The 24,023-nt window shown below is 39.2% G+C and overlaps 1 protein-coding gene across 1 annotated transcript in view; it reads left to right on the forward strand.

Annotated features, from left to right (window-relative positions):
• The first annotated feature begins 4,878 nt into the window (after window positions 1-4,878).
• Window positions 4,879-24,023, forward strand: part of LOC133641811 (synaptic vesicle glycoprotein 2B-like) — a 91,674-nt gene continuing 72,529 nt past the window's right edge. Inside the window, exon 1 of the mRNA XM_062035843.1 lies at window positions 4,879-5,070. The gene's annotated coding sequence lies outside the window, so the exon portion shown is untranslated. The remainder of the gene's footprint in view (window positions 5,071-24,023) is intronic.

Raw genomic sequence — 24,023 nt, forward strand, 5'->3', positions numbered from 1 at the left:
GTTCACCCCCCTGGGAGGTGAGGGGAGCAGTGAGCAGCAGCGTGCGCCACACTTGGGAATACCAAATATGGTGATTTAACCGCCGATTCCAACCCTTGATGCTAGGAGGCAATGGGTCCCATTTTTTATAGTCTTTATAGTCTTAATTAAACATGCAATAGTTGCGGATCCAAATTAAAGTTTAGGTATGGGCTCCATTGAATATTGTTGTTGTATTCAAAAATATGTTAGACCAGGGCTGTCCCTCCAGTGAAGCCATTTGTCGCCCGCAGCTCGTTTTTTTATTGGCCCGTGACACATTCTAAAGACACAATAATTAGATTAGAACACTACACACACACACAAAAAATAAAAATTGGAACCAGCCCAAATCCCCCTCTCTCCCAAAATGGGCCCTGAAACTAAATTTGCCAACGACCTGTGCGTCCTACTGTGAACAGTTTGTTGATTTCCAGGTGTCATGTCATGAGTAAGTTCATGAGTTTGCTAAAGCCCTCGGAAATATTTTAATTGGATGAATAATATTAACATAAGTAAAAAATAATAATAATAGTAAGACATTAGTTTGCTTTAAGATACATTTTGGTTCACGTAGTTTTTATACTGATCTGTCTTTTAAGTTCAAACGAGGGTTGTACGGTATACCGGTATTAGTATAGTACCGCGGTACTAATTAATCATATTCGGTACTATACCGCCTCTGAAAACTAAAGTAAAGTAAGTTTCTTACAAGTATCATCCCTGCAGGACGAGGAATAGCCAAACATGCTTCACTACACACCGTAGCTCACCGGCGTCAAAATGTAAACAAATGCCATTGGTGGATCTACACCTGACATCCACTGTAATGATACCAAGTACAGTAGAGTATCTAGTCGATACTACTATGATTACTTCGATATTTTTTGGCATCACAACATCTTCTTTTGTTTTTTTTAAATTTATAATATGTTTATAAACTCAGGAAATATGTTCCTGGACACATGAGGACTTTGAATATGACCAATGTGTGATCCTGTAACTACTCGGTATCAGATTGATATCCAAATTTGTGGTATCATCCAAAACTAATGTAAAGTATCCAAACAACAGAAGAATAAGTGATTATTACATTTTAACAGAAGTGTAGATAGAACATGTTAAAAGAGAAAGTAAGCAGATATTAACAGTAAAAGAACAGGTAGATTAATAATTCATTTTTCATTTAATTCATTCATTTTGGGGATGGCGTGGCGTGGTTGGGAGAGTGGCTGTGGCAGCAACCTGAGGGTTCCTGGTTTCGATCCCCACCTTCTACCAACCTAGTCACGTCCGTTGTGTCCTTGAGCAAGACACTTCACCCTTGCTCCTGATGGGTCGTGATTAGGGCCTTGCATGGCAGCTCCCGCCATCAGTGTGTGAATATGTGTGTTAATGGGTGAATGTGGAAATAGTGTTAAAGCGCTTTGAGTACCTTGAAGGTAGAAAAGCGCTATACAAGTATAAACCATTTACCATTTACCATTTTCTACCACTTGTCCTTAATAATGTTGACAAAATAATAGAACGGGAAATGACACAATATGTTACTGCATACATCAGCAGACTAAATTAAGAGCCTTTGTTTGCTTACTTACTACTAAAAGACAAGTTGTCTTGTACAAACCCCGTTTCCATATGAGTTGGGAAATTGTGTTAGATTTAAATTTAAACGGAATACAATGATTTGCAAATCATTTTCAACCCATATTCAATTGAATGCACTACAAAGACAATATATTTGATGTTCAAACTCATAAACTTTATATATTTTTTGCAAATAATAATTAACTTCGAATTTCATGGCTGCAACACGTGCCAAAGTAGTTGGGAAAGGGCATGTTCACCACTGTGTTACATGGCCTTTCCTTTTAACAACACTCAGTAAACGTTTGGGAACTGAGGAGACACATTTTTTAAGCTTCTCAGGTGGAATTCTTTCCCATTCTTGCTTGATGTACAGCTTAAGTTGTTCAACAGTCCGGGGGTCTTCGTTGTGGTATTTTAGGCTTCATAATGCGCCACACATTTTCAATGGGAGACAGGTCTGGACTACAGGCAGGCCAGTCTAGTACCCACACTCTTTTACTATGACGCCACGTTGATGTAACACGTGGCTTGGCATTGTCTTGCTGAAATTAAGCAGGGGCGTCCATGGTAACGTTGCTTGGATGGCAACATATGTTGCTCCAAAACCTGTATGTACCTTTCAGCATTAATGGCGCCTTCACAGATGTGTAAGTTACCCATGACTTGGGCACTAATACACCCCCATACCATCACAGATGCTGACTTTTCAACTTTGCGCCTATAACAATCCAGATGGTTCTTTTCCTCTTTGGTCCGGAGGACACGACGTCCACAGTTTCCAAAAACTATTTGAAATGTGAACTCGTCAGACCACAGAACACTTTTCCACTTTATATCAGTCCATCTTAGATGAGCTCAGGCCCAGCGAAGCCGACGGCGTTTCTGGGTGTTTCTGGGTTATCGGAGCAGCACCTGCGTTATCCTTCCTGACCAACACGGATAACCGGCCTAAGGCGCTGTAGAATCAATAGGACTCACCCACCAATCCTACAGTACATCGTGTCTGGTCAGTCCATATAGTTTCACCAAGGCTCTACCATACGGAGCCCTTAAATCTATCCATCTATACTGCAGCAAATTTCCAAATTCGTGACAACTTGGCTCAGTTGATCTCCTTTACCGGAGTCACTGAACGATCACCTTATATCAGGCTTTTTACCCGGCTGCAGTTTCCACATAGACAGATACGTAGGACCTTCATAGACGTCATAAATTTGTGTGGGCCAAATGTCACACCAGTTAGCAAACCTTGCCTTAAATTTCGCTGTGTCCAACTCCGGCTAACCTAATGTACTTGCAGAAAAAAGCATCCTCTGCCGACAACGACAGAGGATGAAGAGGTTAAAAGAAATTTTTCGTCTCACATCGTCTATGCTTCAAAAACACTCCAAACCACCAAAATTCTATTAACAATCCCCTTATAGCTAAAAACAAGAAATCATAAGTTTTCAACAAACACACAGACAAATGATCACATATAAAACAACTCAATCCAGCCATAATTTACCCCATTCCAGGTTGTTTTTGGAGAACCTGACTAAACCTATCTTTTATCAAAAACAGATTCAGCAATTAGTCTTATCGATCCTGCTCTCTCCAGGAAGAAAATGTTTACACTTTAAGCAAACTGCTTACCTTGTGATGCGCGCGTGCAACACACTGTCTGCCTGACAGAGAGAGTGGGAGCGGCTGTCGACCTGTAGCTTCTGGGCCATCCTGTTCGTGACGCCAATTTGTGTAGTGGATTGTCCGAAGCTTAAGCAGGCAACAAAAGTAGTTTAGTACAACAAATTTATCTACCCATTATCAGAAGTGCAGGTTGAATTGAGTTGGCCGTGCAGACAGACCACATGTACTCCAGAGCAAACAAGACACACACAAGCGAAAATCACTGACTAGTTCCGGTCTTCTGCCATTTTTTATATGTCTCTTGTGCGTCACTGTTTTTTATCTCGTGCGTCACTGTTTTTATCTAGTGCGTCATGATTGTTTTGTTTTGGTTTGTCTGTTCCAAAACAACCTCGTATCTCTTAGTCATATTTGGAAAATCTAAACATTCTGTAGACAGGTTGGCATAACTCCATATTCACCTTTGTCCCACAACTGGTCCATTCAATGGCACAAAATAGAAGAGAATTGAAAATGAGCGGACATTCTTGACAGACAAGAAATATAGGTCAAAAGGTCAGAAATTCTACGACATTGATAAACGGTTTTCGCCTTGCATAGGAGAGTTTTAACTTGCATTTACAGTTAGCGACCAACTGTAGTTACTGACAGTGGGTTTCTGAAGTGTTCCTGAGCCCACGTGGTGATATCCTTTACACACTGATGTCGCTTGTTGATGCAGTACAGCCTGAGGGATCGAAGGTCACAGGCTTAGCTGCTTACGTGCAGTGATTTCTCCAGATTATCTGAACCCTTTGATGATATTACGGACCGTAGATGGTGAAATCTCTAAATTCCTTGCAATAGCTGGTTGAGAAATGTTTTTCTTAAACTGTTGTCTTTGTAGCATATTCAACTGAATATGGGTTGAAAATTATTTGCAAATCATTGTATTCCGTTTATATTTACATCTAACACAATTTTCCAACTCATATGGAAACGGGGTTTGTATGTTCACTATTTTATTTAAGGACAAACTTGCAATAACAAACATATGTTTAATGTACCGTAAGATTTTTTGTTAAAATAAAGCCTATAATGCAATTTTTTTGTGGTCCCCTTTATTTAGAAAAGTAGCGAAAAGTATCGAAATACATTTTGGTACCGGTACCAAAATATTGGTTTCGGGACAACACTAGTTTAAACACCCCTGTGTTAGACAAAGCATATATTTTTTGTTACATTTTTTTTTTAAATTTTGCATCCATAAGTACGGATGTCTAATATCTGGGCAAAGCTGCAAGAGTTCACCATCAATGTGTAAAAAGCATCTCACGACGTCAACACATCTGTCAGTGGGCAGCCCCACTGGGTTACTCCACCTCCTCATTTATTCATCCCTCCCTACTTCCATCTGCCCCCGCCATCCCACAAGCCACCCATCTGCTTCTCTCAAACTAATAACCCCAGCTCTCCCAAACCCGCGTCACACACCCCCCCATCCACCGCATCACTTCTGGACGCTCCCCCTGCGACAGGACAAATGGTACGGTCCTGCACACACACACACACAACACAGTGGGAGAGGTGGACTCTACCACTGTGCATCAGATAGGAAGGTGGCGGCAGGGAGGAGTGCAGCAAAGAGAGCGAGACCAGATGATGGGGAGAGAAAGAGGCAGGATCTATCATGTTTAATCCCTCAGCTCTGTCTGCGCCTTGACAAAGTGATGCCCTCCATGCGTACGCTACCTTACGCTTATTCTGAGGGTGATAAATGACAGTAGAGTAGAGATTTGTTGTGAGACTGGGACATCACTGAGTACTCCTAAACTTCACTTTGACTCCATTCTGGTAAGTCAACTATTTGTTTAAATTGCTGTTGAAAAAATTTAAAAACTGTTAAAAAGAAAATATATATATATATATACAGTATATATATATATATATACAGTATATGTATATATATATACAGTATATATATATATATATATATATATATATATATATATATATATATATATATATATATATATATATATATATATATATATATATATATACAAACACAATATTCAATGGATGTGTCACTGCATTGCATCATATAACAAGTGTGATATGTTTGGATATTGTTTTATCATGCAGAGTGTATGCTGTATTATAATAATAATAAGATCTGGTGTATTCTTTATATTTGCATGCACACAAGTCAAACGCATTGTGACCAGCATGCATTTGGGATCTTTCACTTGCTGTCCAAGTAATACAAACATGACTCCAATGTATTCATAACAGACATGCACGGTAGCATCTGTTCAGCGGTGATTGCTTGCCAACGTTATATAATCAATGCATTTCTCGCATCTCCAATTACTGTACATTTCTTATACTATAACCATGCTTTAATTTTTATTTTGCATGCCCCTCTCTTGATCTTAGCCTAAATCTTTTTAAAATCATGTAGGACAGCCATTGCTACCTCTGCCATGTTCTAAACCTCAAGTTGAATTTCTTCTTACAAATCTTTTTAGTTGACGAAAAAAAAAGAAACATTTTTTCACAAAATAATCCAAACGCCTAAACATAAATTGTGTGCTGTTGCGGCCCTGAGTCATACAGTAGTGTACTTTGATATTAATTTTAACAACAGGCCTACAAGATCGGTAGGTCGTGAGTTCAAACCCCGGCCGAGTCATACCAAGGACTATAAAAATGGGACCCATTACCTCCCTGCTTTGCACTCAGCATCAAGGGTTGGAATTGGGGATCAAATCACCAAAATGATTCCCGAGCCTCCCAGGGGCCAAAACAAGGAGATTGGTCAAATGCAGAAGTTAATTTCACCACACCTAGTGTGTGTGTGTGACTATCAGTGGTACTTTAAATAATTGTTCTTTTACCTGCACTTCGCCCGCCGTCGCTGCACCCTGGGGTCCAAACCAATACGGATCCTGACATCTACTTTTTTTTGGTGCCTTCCATTAGGGCTGGGCGATATATTCAGTTTGTAAGATACAGTGATATATTTTTAAACAAGATATGAATTTAAAAAATATCGTAGTACAATTTATTTCAGGTTAAAATGACCAAACGCTGCTTATTTGTTGTGTTCCTTGTTCTCCCCAGCTGCCCTATCCCTCTCAGGGGCTACTAAACCCCTCCTCTTCCTTCTTCCAAGACATGCTTGCACATATAAGAACATCCATGATTGGTTGGTTGTTTGCTATGATGAGTCACGATTGGTTGAGATTAGGCCAATCAGAGGCAAGATAGGGCGGGTCATGGAACCAGGAAGTGAAATCACAACAGACATCCCAAATGACGACGAGAGAGCGATTTATATATTAAACAAAGTAGTGGAATATGGCGGAGGGATTCTCTTCTTTAGATTTTTGTTTTAGCGATGTAGACCACGTCCAGGAAACCCACAATGTGTCTACTTGGCCACATTTGGACAAATGTATGCGTCTGGATAAAACATTCATTCGGGTTGTTTACCATGTAAGCCCAAATCAAAACTGTTCTCCAGTTGCCAAGCCGGACATTTTTCGCACGATAAATGCTGCCAAAAATGTATGCCGAAGTGAGGAAGATCATAGCCGCACAATTAAGCTAAGTGACTTACTTGGCGCCGACCATAACCGTACGTGTGTGACAGTCCATTACATCGTCAACTGGGAATTAAAAAGTGCCTGCAAATGTATTTTCTATCTGCGTTTGATACATTTTGTATTATTTGCACAGTTATGTTATTTATTTTACGTACAGTAGAAATAATATTTTTCTATTTTATTTATGTTACGTAATTCTGTGCTACTTAAACAGTTTTTTCTCTGTGCTGTCAATACCCATCTTGACTAACTGGGTTAATAAAAGTGCCACTGACTGTATACAGTACAGTTGTCGTTCACTTCAATTTCACTGAATTTCGCTCAAAATTAACATCTTTATATGTATACTTTCACCTGAAAATATATCGAGATATACAGTCAAAATTGTTGGTCACAAAAAAACATTCGTGAAGTTTGGTTCTTTTATGAATTTATTATGGGTCTACTGAAAATGTGACCAAATCTGTTGGGTCAAAAGTATACATACAGCAATGTTAATATTTGGTTACATGTCCCTTGGCAAGTTTCACTGCAATAAGACACTTTTGGTAGCCATTACACAAGCTTCTGGCAAGCTTCTAGTTGAATTTTTGACCACTCCTCTTGACAAAATTGGTGCAGTTCAGCTAAATGTGTTGGTTTTCTGACATGGACTTGTTTCTTCAGCATTGTCCACACGTTTAAGTCAGGACTTTGGGAAGGCCACTCTAAAACCTTCATTCTAGCCCAGTGGTTCTTAACCTTGTTGGAGGTACCGAACCCCACCAGTTTCATATGCACATTCACCGAACCCTTCTTTAGTGAAAAATAAAATGTTTTGTTTTTTTTCAAATTCAAGACAAAGTTATGTATGTTTGGTAACACTTTAGTATGGGGAACATATACTAAGTAACAAAGACCTAATTTTGAGTTATTTGGACACTAGGGGAACATATTCTAAGAAATAAAGACTTAATTTAGAGTTATTTGGTCAGGGTTAGGGTTATAATAAGCCATGCCGAACAAGGCATTAATAAGTACTTAATAATGACTAGTTAAGAGCCAATATGTTACTAATTTGCATGTTAATAAGCAACTAATTAATGGTGAATATGTTCCTCATACTAAAGTGTTACCATGTTTTTTTACTGGTGCATAAAATTAACTGTGCATGAACATCACCTTCTTCAAACAACAAAACCAACACAGTGCATCAACTCACAACAAATTACACACCTGCAAACCAGTCAGCTGTTGCCATGTCCATAATACTCCGATAGGGAGAAGTTTGTATTTGCACGATGAGTCGGGTGTGTTTTGACCTCCGCCGAACCCCTGAGGCCGACTCACCGAACTCCTAGGGTTTGATCGAACCCAGGTTAAGAACCACTGTTCTAGCCTGATTCAGCCATTCCTTTACCACTTTTGACGTGTGTTTGGGGTCATTGTCCTGTTGGAACACCAAGCTGCGCCCAAGACCCAACCTCCGGGCTGATGATTTTAGGTTGTCCTGAAGAATTTGGAGGTAATCCTCCTTTAATCCTACCCTTGACTGGTTTTACAAAACACTGATGCCTAAATTCAAAACAGAGCGAAAGCTTGTAAACAGTTGGACCTGACTTTGGCAAGCAGAAATTGTCAGGAATGGAATAGGAAAATGGATGAGTGGTAAAAATGGAACATGCACGCCAGGAAGAGCAACTAAAAGCTTGTGCTAAAACCATGCTGAGATGTGGAAAGGGTGTGTACCAACAGAAAAGGGGCTTTATACAAGTCACCATCTCTAAGATTTTTCTTGTTTTTTTAAACACTAAAAGCAGATCAATAACCACTAAAAACAAAGTATTGTAGTAAGCATTAACAAACACCTTCACTGTCCTTCAAAACCAGGTGGCCTCAGATCTGATGATGCTGCTGTAATATACTGTACTGTTACTTCAGCTCTGATTTGTTCCAGAACACTGCACTGCTGTGTGTGTGTGTACCTGTGTGCGTATGTTTATATCTATGTCTATGTGTACATGTACGTGTATGCGTATGCATATGAATATGAGTATGTGAATGGGTACGTGTAATGTGTGTGTGTTTGTGCAAGTGCGTGTGCCACAGAGGGAGGTCTTCCCGCTGTAGATAGGAACACGATGCATTATTAATTGTGTCTAAATGACTGGGCTGCCTCTTCAGCTTCCTCTCTTCACATCTATCACAGTCCTAAGCGGGCTTGTTTTTGCCTCTGATCATCACTTGCCGTTTGCAATACTGACATCTTGCTCTCAATCAAAATGCATGAGACTTTCTGCCAACCATGGAGGCTGTGCTATTATACGGCACATAGTATCTGGACCGGCTTTGAGCTTCAAATGTTATATAAACAGCAGCCCCCTCAATCTAAAGCACGAGTCTCCAACAGTAAAAGCTGTAGGGACAGTAGCAGTGCAACAGTCAATATTTTACTACATCATGTGGGTCTGAGTGGTCCAAGTCCTCTGGAGATAAACCTTGAAGCCATTGTCATGTCGCTACTGGTAGATTTGGACAATATGCTAGAGCGGGGGTTGGCAACCCGTGGCTGTAGAGCCGCAAAGCGCCGCCCTAGTGGCTCCCTGGAGCTTTTTCAACAATGTATGTGCGGAAGTCGTTCCCTACCCGTTCCACGGATACCACGTCACAGGAGCCAGGCGTGCCGTTTTAACAGCGTTTTTAATGTACATGTAATGTTAAGAGCAATCTTTTCAGATGTCTCTTCTCTCTAGTCTCTCCCATCTCTCTCCTCCGCTGGCCGCTCACTGTTAAAGACAAAAGATGATTAGATCACCACGTACCACCTGTGAAATCTAATCACCTGCCAGCTGTGTCTCGCCGTCCCGCACATGCCTCGCCCCTGCCCCGCCCCTAGCCGATGGTGTTCCGCCCTCAACACCATTGACAGAGGCGGTGACCTTTGCTCCTGCAAGCGCACTGATCACACTCTCCCTCCACAGTATGAAAATGGAAAAAGATGGGTGAAAAAATATATTTTTTCTTTTAATATGGTTTATTTAGGAGGACATACATGACACAAACCTTCCTAATTGTTAGAAATTCCACTGTTCAACTTAAACATGCTTCCCTGATGAGAGTATTTGGTGAGCGCCGTTTTGTCCTACTAATTTCGATGGTCCATAGTTGTTTTTTTTTACCTGTACAACTTTCTCCGACACTGCCACAAAAAGACTTGTTTTATGCCACTCTTTCTTTGTCTCATTTTGTCCACCAAACTTTTTATGTTGTGCACAAAGTTTGATCTTTGTTGATATTTTTTACTTGTGTGGCGTGCTAATCAGGCATGAATTAGAAATGTCTGCATATGTTATATTATTATTTTATTGTTCCATATTTAACATATTGTGTTGAAGTTTGGGGAAATGTTTATAAAACAAACATAGACCCAATAATTAAACTTCAAAAAAGGGTAAAAAGAATAATACACAAAGTGTGCTACTATGAACCTACCAATCCATTATGCTTAAGTTCTAATGTGTTAATATTTTCAGATATTGTGTTTTTAAAAACAATGGAAATTATGTTTTGAGTAAAGAACAACAGCCTTCCAGCTTGTATTCTTAGTTTATTTCAATTAAGAGGAGAAAACTATAATTAACGGGGGATATTGATTTTTGAAATATGTAAAGTAAGAACGAATATAAAATACAAATGTATTTCAGTTTTAGGAGTTAAATGGTGGAAGCTCAGTGATGAGTTGAAGACATGTAGTTTTTTGTTAATGTCTAAGAAAGCCTTGAAAGGTGAAATAATGGAAAATTATAAAATATAGCAACAATTACTTTCATCCCATTGATTTTTTGAACGACCAAATATGCTTGATAAGCACTCCACACAAGTCACTAACATCAACAAAGCTCACCTTTGTGCATTCACACACAGTATAAAAAGTTTGGTAGACAAAATGAGACAAAGAAGGAGTTGCATCAAACATATCTTTCTCTGGCATCGTTGAAAAAAGTTAAACATGTAAACCAACTACGGTGAGTTCAAGGACGTGCTTGTTAAACATGTAAACAAACTATGTTGAGTTCAAGGACATGCTTGCCAAATACTGTCATCAGTGAAGCATGTTTAATATAAACAGTGAGATTTCTAACAATTAAGAAGGTTTGTGTCATGTTTGTTCTCCTAGACAAACCATATTAAAACAAAAATATATTTTTCCCCCCATCTTTTTCTATTTTCATACGTTTTGAAAAAGCCCCAGGGATCTAGTAGGGCGGCTCTAGAGCCGCAGGTTGCAGAACCCTGGCTTAGACGGTGCCCAGACAAGTGCTTTATAAAAGGACAACATACACATGTTGTCCAAAAACAAAGTATTTTTATTTTTACAGATTTTTTTTTACATGGAAATGGAGCATAACAGTAATGTGAATACAGTAGTACCTCAATTTACAAGCTGAATTGGTTCTGTGACGGCGTTCTTAACTCAAAACACTTGCCCATCACTCCCCTGCCCCAAAAACAGCACAATTTAAAAATGTCTTTAAAAAATCAACAACTTTTAGATATGAAATATTGTATCAAAAACAATACAAGAGAATATACTTTAAAGAACCACAGTTTATAAAGTACTGTAATTTAATATTAATGTACACCATTTACCTTGGAGAGTGGAATTCTACGGTATCTCCTTTGAAGTGCTTCTCTGTCAAACAAACCACCAGCAGTTTTCCCATCTTTCAACGGATAAATCTCTGCAGTTTGGATATTATTTTGACATCGTTGACTAGCGTTATTTGTGCTTCTGCTTAAAGGTGCCATATGTATTAATGTGGGCAGAAATGGTACTGCAATCACAGTCAAAATCCTACTCTCCATGACTGAGGTTGCCAGATACGTAGCCGAATCCGAATCCTACGCCAAAGAACTTCAAATGGCAATCGACAAGGCCTACGCTGTAGTTTTCTCTTGTGTATGCTTCTTGCAAGATGTTTTACTAAGTAATTATGCCACATTTTACTAATGTCGATTAGCCAAATGTATTTGTAAAGTTACGCAGCAATATTTTAATCGAGAGTCAGGACAGATTGTTGGCATTAGCCTGCTAAAATGTCTAGTTTGACCGCACGGACCACTATCAAAACACAAACATAGGCCTACTTTGATGGCAAGCCAACGCCAACAGTAAAATTACCGCCACATTTCGTTCAGCATAACTCCATGTTGCATCCAACCTGACACACTGCATTCTCTTCCATGTACGCACATCACCATCTTTCAGTGCAGAGTGCCATTCTATGAGCCAACCCACGTTACGCAAAAACCATGTTACGCATAAATCATATAGCCTACTACCATGTCAATACACAAAGTAGAAAATCATGACATGTAATGCATTGTATTGTGCCAAGCAAATACCACCCCATATGTGTCTGATGCACATACAGTACCGGAAACCGCAATTAGCCGTGCAAATGTTGGAAAGGCATTTCTTCAGTGTATCAGCATATTGAGAACGAAATAAGCACTGACACTACCCATATCCACATAGGTTTTATTTGTCGAAAATATATTTTGCCCTGTCAGTTGAATGACACATCGACATACATATATTTCCTAAGCATTCGTTGCACGAACATACTAGCTTTGTTAGACAAGATCATAGACTGTTTTGAACAATATGGTTTACATACCAAATGTCCATTTTCATTTATTACAAGTAATAAGAAAACGTAAATGCCTGACTTACCTATCAAGGAAGAAATTAGCAAGTTTGGCGTCAGATAAAAAAAAATCTTCTCTGCCTTCAATCCTCTCCATCTTTCCAAGGCATCCCCGATACAAAACCTTGTTTTGTTCCTGGCTTTGTCATGAATAAGTTGAGAATCGTAACGATGCCTTTTAGATTTACTAAGGTCTGACATGTTTAGTAACTTTACCAGTGGCAGTAGTTCGACGAAGAGGGCGGTGCGTAGCTATTTTTTTCTTTCCAATCGAGGGGAAAAACATGTCTGACAATCTCTAGCTACAGGCTAATGCTAGCGAGTAAAGACAGAACGTTTTTTTGAGCTCACAGGGTTCACCCTAACATTTTGTCTGCCAAGTAATGGTAACCAATTTCTTGCTTGCAACCATAACAATTAGCGAGGAGACAGCTTGAACAATCATAAGTTGGGTCACTCGTAAGTCCAGGTAATATAATGTATATAATGTAAATAAAATGATCTCTGAGTTATAAATTCACTGTTATGAAATCAATCCACAGCCTATTTTGTTATTATTACAGCAAAACCAGAAGCACTACATAAAACAGGTCATGTGAAAAAAAGGTAGGACTTTACAGTACTTTAAATGCATGTATTTGCACAATTTGAGCAGAAATTGGTATGTAACACACAACTCTGGTGGTGTTAGACGTGTCATGATCTCAAGTGACAGTTCCGGTTGCCAATTAGGATGCTTTGTATGCCAACCCTATTCTCTGTCATTTGCTTTGCTACCACAAGCTTAAGTCTTTTCACACGTGGCTGACTGCTCGTCACATGCTGCTGCTTCTTGCGTTTGCTAATTAAAAACAACTTTTTACCTGCACATTGCCTCCTCCCTCTGCATCCTGGGGTCACACCAAGAGCCGACATGCGGCACCGTGACAAGACTACCATTATAGTTGCAGACGTTAGTATTTGTTAGTTAATCTTACATGCAAGAGGATGAACTGAGCAAAATTAAATTGCCGTATTTTCCGCACTATAAGGCGCACCGGATTGTAAGGCGCACCTTCAATGAATGGCCTATTTTAAAACTTTGTTCATATATAAGGCGCAACGCATTACAAGGCGCACCACATTATAAGGCGCATAGAATAGACGCTACAGTAGAGGCTGGGGTTACTTTATGCATCCCGTAGTTGCGAGACCTGCTGTGGCTCAATATTGGTCCATATATTAGACGCACCGGATTATAAGGCGCACTGTCAGCTTTTGAGAAAATTGGAGGTTTTTAGGTGCGCCTTATAGTGTGGAAAATACGGTACTTACACAACATAACTTTTACAATATCTCCCTCAAGTACTTGTGGCATGTGACTACTAAGTCTGCATCTTTCCAGGGTTTTTGCCTGAGCACTTAGCTAGATGCTCACTGTCGTCTGTGCAGGAGAAAAACTCCCATGACGATTAATTTGTGTATTTATTCCCAAAGCTTTTTTTATACTGAATATTTATATAGTGAATTTCCAAACATTATATTTTTAGCAAACTGATTTTTTTTTCCATGATCTTTTATTCAATTACATTTTCAGCATTATTTGATCCAGCACAAAATTTGAACACAAACAACTCAGTTGCATGAATTTAATGTCAGAATAAAGCTTTGGTAAAAAATAAACATATTAACTTTCATGAATTGATTAAACAAGTTGAAAAACTTATTGGGGTGTTACCATTTAGTGGTCAATTGTACGGAATATGTACTGTACTGTGCAATCTACTAATACAAGTTTCAATCAATGAAACGTCTGACAAGTTTCAATCAATAAACGTCTGACAACCATAACACTGTCACACAGTTGACAATACCTTATTTTAGGGCGGAATGGGAAATAGAGTTGTGCCTTGGCAGATCGCGCTTCAAATATTGCAGCTTCACTACATCGCAGATTTAAAAATAAATGCAATTTTTTAGCATATTTTACAACATTTATGGCATGAATTAAGCATTTTTAAGCATGAAAGTGGCCAAATGACTCAAAACTATCTATACTAAAGTAGGGTTGTACGGTATACCGGTATTAGTATAGTACTGGGATACTAATGAATCATATTCGGTACTATACCGCCTCTAAAAAGTACCAGCCTCCAACCCCCCCCCCCCCCTCCGTCGTCATGCAGTGACAATACTGTTTTACGAGCAGACGAGCAGGGAGAACGGACGCATTTTGGCTTAAAAACTAACGATAAAGGTGAAGCTAAAACACTGAAACGCCCTCAGGAAGAGGTGCTTTAAGACATGGCTAGCTAGCTAGCGGCTAAAGTCCAGCCGCAGTCTGCAATGTTGTAGCTACTTCTAAATCACTAATCCTCGCCTCTGTGGCGACAAATAAAGTAAGTTTCTTACAAGTATCATCCCTGCAGGACGAGGAATAGCTAAACATGCTTCACTACACACCGTAGCTCACCGGTGTGACAATGTAAATAAACGCCATTGGTGGATCTACACCTAACATCCACTGTAATGATACCAAGTACAGGAGCGTGTCTAGTCGATAGTACTATGATTACATCAATATTTTTTAGCGTTACATAATCTTTTTTTGTAAAAAAAAAAAAAAATCATATTATATTTATAAACTCAGGAAATATGTCCCTGGACACATGAGGACTTTGAATATAACCAATGCGTGATCCTGTAAATACTTGGTATCGGATTGATACCCAAATTTGTGGTATTATCCAAAACTAATGTAAAGTATCAAACAACAGAAGAATAAGTGATTATTACATTTTAACAGAAGTGTAGATAGAACATGTTGAAAGAGAAAGTAAGCAGATATTAACAGTAAATGAACAAGTAGATTAATAATTCATTTTCTACCACTTGTCCTTAATAATTTTGACAAAATATTAGAATGGAGAAACATGTGTTTAATGTACCGTAAGATTTTTTGTTGAAATTAAGCCAATGCAATTTTTTGTTGTCCCCTTTATTTAGAATGTATCGAAAAGTACCGAAAAGTATCGAAATACATTTTGGTACCGGTACCAAAATATTGGTATCGGGACAACACTATGCTACAGTAGTATTGGCCACTAGAAGAGAACAAGCTAATCAGAGCACGCTGTTCAGTATCGTGTCCAGGGATAAAAGTGCGGGTGTATTTCCTGTGTAGATGTCTCATAAAGTTGAAGAACATACTTAGAAGGTCGTACACAGGTCTTTTAAGTTCCGGCTATGAGACTCTTAGATTTGTAATTAATTATTCCTAATTAGCGAAAAACTGCACTACTTATTTAGGTCCCACAAAGAACATCTAGGACAGTGGCTCTTAAACCTTTTTCACCAAGAACAACTTTAGAAAACACTTGGCTCTGCAAGTACCACCCAATCGTCCAACATTAAAATACAGTAGCGTAGTAGGCCTAAATATTCATTAAAAGCAGTTTGATCAGTAACACTGTGTTTGATTATTGAATTAGGTGATTATTTGGCGTACCACTAGTGGTAGTTTGAAAATCACTGATCTAGAATGATAATAGAAGTTGATATTGACTTGTACAGGGTGTACCCCGCCTTCGGCCCGAGTGCAGCTGGGTTAGCCTTCAGCGACCCCAGGAGGGACAAGCGGTAGAAAATGGATGGATTGGCTTCAAACACAAATGTCACATTCATCCCTTTATCAAACCAGCAATATATTAATAGATTATTCAGACATGATTGGGTGCTCTGATGGGGCAAGACTTCTAGAATACAAGCAAAACCAAACAGATCCTGCAGAAAGAACACCACTCATGGAAGACCATTTAAGTGCTACAGGGGGTCTTACATCTACCTGCCCCCATGCGCTATACAGAAAGAAAGCTTGATTAGGGCCCTTTCGGATAGCATGTGTAAGAGCACACGTGCATAATTGTGTACTGTAATTCCTAACCACATTTCAAACCAGTCAACCATCAGATTCCAATCTGACCCAACATCTGTTCAAGCAAACCACATCTTCTGAGCCACTAATTAAAGAATAGGACAAAATAAAGATATGAACTCCATCTGATGCGTGCATGCACATTCTACACACACACTTGTCTCATTACTTATGACTTGGGTTGCTTAAATGACTGATGTTCATCTTGGGAATGGCATCAATAAAGGGAAAACAATGTGTTCATCAAATTAATGAAGATTTATTGAATTCCATGTGGAGGAGCTTGTCATTGCTTGTTCTTAATTAGCAGAGAACCAGTTTTTTTTTTAATGAATGACCTCTAACTTCTTTTTGCCTTATATTTAATTTTCTTGATTAAACATTGTATTTTGCGAACGTCTCGTTTAAAAAAGTGCATCATTAGGACCCGAGTAAAGATTTGTGCCATCGATTTATGTAAGATGTTATTCTTAGTTTTAATTTCCGGATCAACCTTTATGCTTAATGTAGGTACTCACTACCTGTAATTCTTTACAATTTTTAAGTAAATTATTCCATTATATTCCCGATTTGGAATTTCAATCCCATCTGATTACATTGAAATTGTTAAACATTTAGACAGTCCTGCTGCTACTATACTACCAGATTAAGTATGTGTGTTTTATGAGAAGCTAGAGGGTAGATATGGTTGGTCCAGGCTGCATAACAATGGTGAAGTGATGAGGCTGCCGGCCAGAATCTAATTTCCTGCTGCCCATCTGTCAGTAGCAAACAGGCTGTACATGTTGTTGGAAGGTTGCATTGCTGCTGGCCAGCTGTCAATCATTACTTCATCAATGTCATAATAAAACATGCAAACCCCAAAACCAGTGGAATCGGCACATTGTTTAAATCGTAAATAAAAACTAAATACAATGATTTGCAAATCCTTTTCAACCTATATTCAATTGAATAGACTGCAAAGACAAGATACTTAACGTTAAAACTGGAAAACGTTGTAATTTTTTCCAAGTATTAGCTCATTTGGAATTTGATGCCTGCAACATGTTTTAAAAAAGCTGGCACAAGTGTCAAAAAAGACTGACAAAGTTGAGGAATGCTCATCAAACACTTATTTGGAACACCCCACAGGTGAACAGGCTCGTTGGGAACAGGTGGGTGCCATGATTGGGTATAAAAGCAGCTTCCATGAAATGCTCAGTCATTCACAAACAAGGATGGGGCGAGGGTCACCACTTTGTCAACAAATGCATGAGCAAATTGTCCAACAGTTTAAGAACAACATTTGTCAACCAGCTATTGCAAGGAATTTAGGGATTTCACCATTAACGGTCTGTAATATCATCAAACGTTTCAGAGAATCTGGAGAAATCACTGCACGTAAGCGATGATATTACGGACCTTCGATCCCTCAGGCGGTAATGCATCAAAAAGCGACATCAGTGTGTAAAGAATATCACCACGTGGGCTGAGGAACACTTCAGAAAACCACTGTCAGTAACTACAGTGTGTCACTACATATGTAAGTGCAAGTTAAAACTCTACTATGCAAAGCGAAAGCCGTTCATCAACAACACCCAGAAAAGCTTCGCTGGGCCCGAGCTCATCTAAGATGGACTGATGCAAATTGGAAAAGTGTTCTGTGGTCTGACGAGTCCACATTTCAAATTGTTTATGGCAACTGTGGACGTCATGTTGTCCGGACCAAATCATTATAAGTTAATGATTATTTGCAAAAAAAAAATATGTTTCTCAGTTCAAACATTAAATATCTTGTCTTTGCAGTCTATTCAATTGAATATAATTTGAAAAGAATTAGCAAATCCTTGTATTCTGTTTTTATTTACGAATTACACAACGTGCCAACTTCGCTGGTTTTGGGTTTTGTACATCAAGTTCCAAATACTTTGTATGCACCAGTTGTGATATTAAGTAATAATAAACTATTTGTGTTGATGCAGTGTACATGCAAGCATCCTACAATGATATTACAATATTTTTTTAGTTAATCCATTATTTCCTGATCAAGTAAATACATAAACCAAAAACAGACATTCGCAGGCCTCATCTCCTATTAGTATTGAATCCTTTAAAAAAAAATTGTGAATCACCTCCAAAATGTAATCACTTGTCCTTATCCCATTTCTGACAAATCCTGAACGTTTTGACTAAAATCCGCCAATAAGTGTTTGAGCTATGTTACTAACAGACAGACAGACCTCAGTGAAACCAAGAATGGATGAAAAAGGCATGTCTGTGTGTATTTCTTCTGTTCATCAGTCACTTCTAAACAGGCTGCAAAAGGTTCACTCTTTGCATTGGTCTGAAACAAACAACCCAAATTAATGAACTTTCTTGCCAGTCATCCACTCTCTTTGTCTCTGTGGGTGAATGCAGGGCCACTAGGATATACACGTAAAGAGAAGTTCAGCCTCTTAATGTGAACATAAAGCAGTGCTTCTCAATTATTTTCTGTTACGACCCCCTTAGGAAGAAAAAACATTCCCCCCCTGACTCTCCGCCGCAACCATAAATAGTATCCATCCATCCATTTACTACCGCTTGTCCGTTTTGGCGTCGCGCGGGGTACTGGGGCCTATCTCAGCTGCATTCAGGTGGTAGGCGGGGTACACCCTGGACAAGACACCACCTCATCACAGGGCCAACACAGATAGACAGACAACATTCACACTCACATTCACACTCTAGGGCCAATTTAGTGTTGCCAATCAACCTATCCCCAGGTGCATGTCTTTGGAGGTGGGGGGAAACCGGAGTACCCGGAGGGAACCCACGCAGTCACGAGGAGAACATGCAGAAAGACACAGAAAATGTTCCGCACAGAAAGACCCCAAGCCCGGGAATCGAACCCAGGACCTTTGTATTGTTAGGCACATGCACTAACCCCTGTACCACCATGCTGCCCCATAAATAGTATCATTTGTCTAAAAAAATTGTTATTAGTACACCTCTGCATCATATTGTTTCCCTATTGACATTAAGAAAGAACTAATATATATATATATATATATATATATATATATATATATATATATATATATATATATATATATATATATATATATATATATATATATATATATATATATATATATATATATATACACACACACACACAGTACAGGACACACCTTCTCATTAGATGCGTTTTCTTTATTTTCATGACTATTTACATTGTAGATTGTCACTGAAGGTATCAAAACTATGAATGAACACATATGGAGTTATGTACTTAACAAGAAAAGGTGAAATAACTGAAAACATGTTTTATGTTCTAGTTTCTTCAAAATAGCCACCTTTATAAAAATGGGACCCATAACCTCCCTGCTTGGCACTCAGCAACAAAGGGTTGGAGTTGGGGGTTAAATCACCAAAATGATTCCCGGGCGCGGCGCCCCTGCTGCCCACTGCTCCCCAAGGGGATGGGACAAATGCAGAGGACAAATTTCGCCACATCTAGTGTGTGTGTGACAATCATTGGTACTTTAATCTTTACTTTACTTTAATCTTTTGCCCTGATTACTGCTTTGCACACTCTTGGCATTCTCGCAATGAGCTTTAAGAGGTAGTCACCTGAAATGGTTTTCACTTCACAGGTGTCATAGTTCTGATGCCTTCAGTGACAATCTACAATGTAAATAGTCATGCAATTAAATAAAACACATTGAAATGAGAAGGTGTGTCCAAACGTTTGGCCTGCACTGTATATACAGTATGTATATACACTTACAATAAAGAATAACTTCATTAAAAGGGTACAAGAACACATGCTTTGTTTTTTTGCATTCTACTTTGTAATAATCGGTTTGTTCTAGGTGGCTAGCATTGCCGCTAATGGAGCATTCCATTCTGCTTTTAAATCGTTATAAAATGCATCCAAAACCGTCAATACCTCATTTACATTCTGTAAGAGGTAAGCTAACCTCTGCGTCAACAGCTGAATGGCTTTTGAGTTTGCAATGCGATATAACACCAATCTGTACTAACTGAAAAACATGAACAATTATATTACAGTATCTATAAAGTATTAGCCCTAATTTCATGTTTTGTTTGTACACAGATAGTGTATGTAGTTGTAATAACAAGCATGATGTGCTGCGTGTATCATGATCAGTATTATAGTGACTCACTTGATAGACAGTTGCCCGTTTGGTCCAGCTGGCTGGGGATGTTTTTGGGTTGATTTCCGGTAGTAGGAAAAAGGTTTCTACCACTGCAGGGTTTTTTTTTAGCTCAAACAGTGTTTTTCGTTGTGAGCAGTGTCCAGATACAAGAAGCCTTTCCATCAATAATAACATTGTGTTCTACACTCAATGGAGCAGAAGCACTCCATTTTTGTCGGCATAGCTTGGCAATCTCCACATTTACAACACCAAGTCATGCCGGTCATGCTCTCTCATCAACATTACACCTTCTCTTTGTGCTCACTCAGCTTAGCAGCACTTCATCCTCCGTATATTCAGCTTCAAAAAGGTAATGTTGTGCATCCTCATTTGTCCAAAAAATGTCGTATTCAGTGTCTATTATCAAGTCTGCCATGATTATAACGCACGCACATTTGTTGACGGAAGTAGGAACACACACTTTAGGAAGTAAGAAGTGCGTTGCTATGGGCACTGAAATCAATGCACCCAGGAAATCAGTCCCGGTATTGCTTAAAGAAATGACAAAAATACGGTAAATATTGTACATATTACATATTGTTATGACTATGCCTGTTACTACATTATTTACATACAACTTCTATGGAAGGTTCTGAAGTTGTTTTGGAGCGCTTTGAAGGCAACATGGTGACTCCCATTAGCTGCAGTGTTAGCCGCATCTTGCCGGTATTTTTATTTTTTTTGTATCTTTAGAATCCTAAAAAAAAATGATTGTGAATGATAGGCAAAATTCTCCCCTAGGAAAGTGCAGTTCCCCTTTAACATTGTTTATTAGTCTGTAACAAAAAATCTTTAAAGGGAACTGCACTATTTTTGGGGAATTTTGCCACTCAATGACAATAATTACAAGAACACATATGTTTTTGTTTTTTCTTAATGCATTTTAACTGGTTAATAAATGCAATCAAAAGTCTGCTTACAATGGAGCCGATGAGAGTGGCTCAAGTCTGCCTATAAAGCGCTTTAAAAACCTCTATCAAGTTTTTATATGCATGATGTAAGTATATATGTAGTAAAAGGCACATTTATAATGACATTTAATATTTACGTATTTTAAACATTTTAAGCATACGCGGCGCATCAATTTAAACAACGCATCACAACTTTCTCTTATTCCTTCGACAACATTACTGATTACTCAATTCAGATTCTATGAGAGCCAACAACCATAATACAATATCACTTACTGTACAATCTCTGCTCTCACTAGGATGAATACTGCTAGGATGTTGATATTTTCTCGTTTAGAGGAAGAATGACTCGTAATCCTCGCAAAGAAAAAGGGTGGTGGAACCAAGCGTCTTTTCGTGTCTTTTTCGCCATTTCGAAGTCTAAAATGGAAGCCAAAACTGACCAATTTATATATATAATAATTATATATAATATATAATGATATAGCAGCAACAAGCTTTTTAGCTCTCTGTGACAATTCCTCTCTAAAAACAGTTTGTTTGTATAACTGTCACAGTTCTGCTCAAAACAGTAGAGGAAGCCAAGAATGGTGAGTAAAACAGTTCTTTTACGGAGGAAATTACTCACAAAAACAATCCAAACAGGAGGTAACACAAAGCGACGGTGCGAAAAAGAGAAAACAAAATGTGCTCCCTGCAAAAAAGAACAAAAGCAACTTTATACAAATATAAACTAGACTTGGGTTGGAGCTGCAAGACGTGCAAACTACCAAACAACACCAAGCTGGATGGCACTGGGACTGGCCAAGATAGTAGGTAGCAAAAAAAAAAGTCGAAGCATAGGAATCTTCTGGTCTGGAGAGCCCAGGAGTGTATTCGCCGAGTGCCATCCGCTGTCAAGGTGCTGCTCAAGTAGCATCAGGGAAAATTGGAAGCAGCTGTGCACGTCTCACAACTCCACCCACAAGGGGAACACAGGAACTCTAGGGGGAAGGAGAAATGTAAGAACAAGGTCAACTGCACCAAAAGAGGAAAACAAAGTACAAACCACAAGGTGGCAGCAGGCGGTGACAATAACAACAATATCACTAATACTTGGTTAATATTCAAGTCACAAAATGTAAATGGAGTATTGTCGGCGCTTTTGGGATGGTTATTTAGAGGGCTTTATGGGTGAAATAGAGGTAGTCCCATTAACTTCCATTGGAAGCGGACTTCAATTTATGTTTATTTACGAGTTAGAATGCATTAAAAAAAAAAAATACATCTGTCTTCTTGTAGCTCAAAATGTTCTCATCCCATTTGCTTCACACTTGCCTGTGAACCAATCCAGTGAGAGCTGAAGATCCCTGCTAGATGAAGCCATCAGGACCACATCATCTGCAAAAAGCAGAGATCTAATCCTGCAGTCACCAAACCGGATCCCCTCAACGTTCTGACTGCGCTTAGAAATTATGTCCATAAAAGTTATGAACAGAATCGGTGACAAAGGGCAGCCCTGACGGAGTCCAACCCTCACTGGAAACGGGTCCGACTTACTGCCAGCAATGCGGACCAAGCTTTGACACCGATCATACAGGGAGTGGACCGTCATAATCGGACAGTCCGATACTTCCATACTCTCTGAGCACTCCCCACAGGACTTACCGAGGGACACGGTCGAATGCATTCTCCAAGTCCACAAAACACATGTAGACTGGTTGGGCAAACTCCCATGCACCCTCAAGGCCTGTCGGTACCTGTCCGCTACCTCCGAAGTCCCATGAGACAAAAAGACCCAATAAGACTCTTTCTTCAGCTTGACGGCGTCTCTCCGACAGGCACCAACCACCTTGTGGCCACAGCTCTGATCGGCCGCCTCCACAATTGAGATACGGAACATGGTTCACGCAGACTCAATATCCAGCGCCTCCCTCGTGACATGTTCAAAGTTCTTCCGGAGGTGGGAATTGAAACGCTCCCTGACAGAAGACTCTGCTAGACGTTCCCAGCACACCCTCACAATGTGTTTGGGCACTGCCAGGTCTGTCCGGCATCTTCCCCCACCATCAGAGCCAACTCACCACCAGGTGGGGATCGGTAGAAAGCTCCGCCCCTCTCTTCATGCAGTGTCCAAAACATGAGACAGCAAATCCGATGACACAACAACAAAGTCGATCATGGAACTGCAGCCTAGTGCAGGGGTCGGCAACCCAAAATGTTGAAAGAGCCATATTGGACCAAAAATACAAAAAAAAAATCTGTCTGGAGCCGCAGAAATTAAAAGCCATATTACATGTGTCATGAGATATAAATTTAATTAAGAGGACTTGAAGGAAACTAAATGACCTCAAATATAGCTACAAATGAGGCATAATGATGCAATATGTACATATCGCTAGCCTAAATAGCATGTTAGCATCGATTAGCTTGCAGTCATGCAGTGACTAAATATGTCTGATTAGCACTCCACACAAGTCAATGACATCAACAAAACTCACCTTTGTGCACTCACGCTC

The sequence above is a fragment of the Entelurus aequoreus genome, linkage group LG24 (genome assembly GCF_033978785.1).
Source record: "Entelurus aequoreus isolate RoL-2023_Sb linkage group LG24, RoL_Eaeq_v1.1, whole genome shotgun sequence".
In the NCBI taxonomy this organism is placed as follows: domain Eukaryota; kingdom Metazoa; phylum Chordata; class Actinopteri; order Syngnathiformes; family Syngnathidae; genus Entelurus; species Entelurus aequoreus.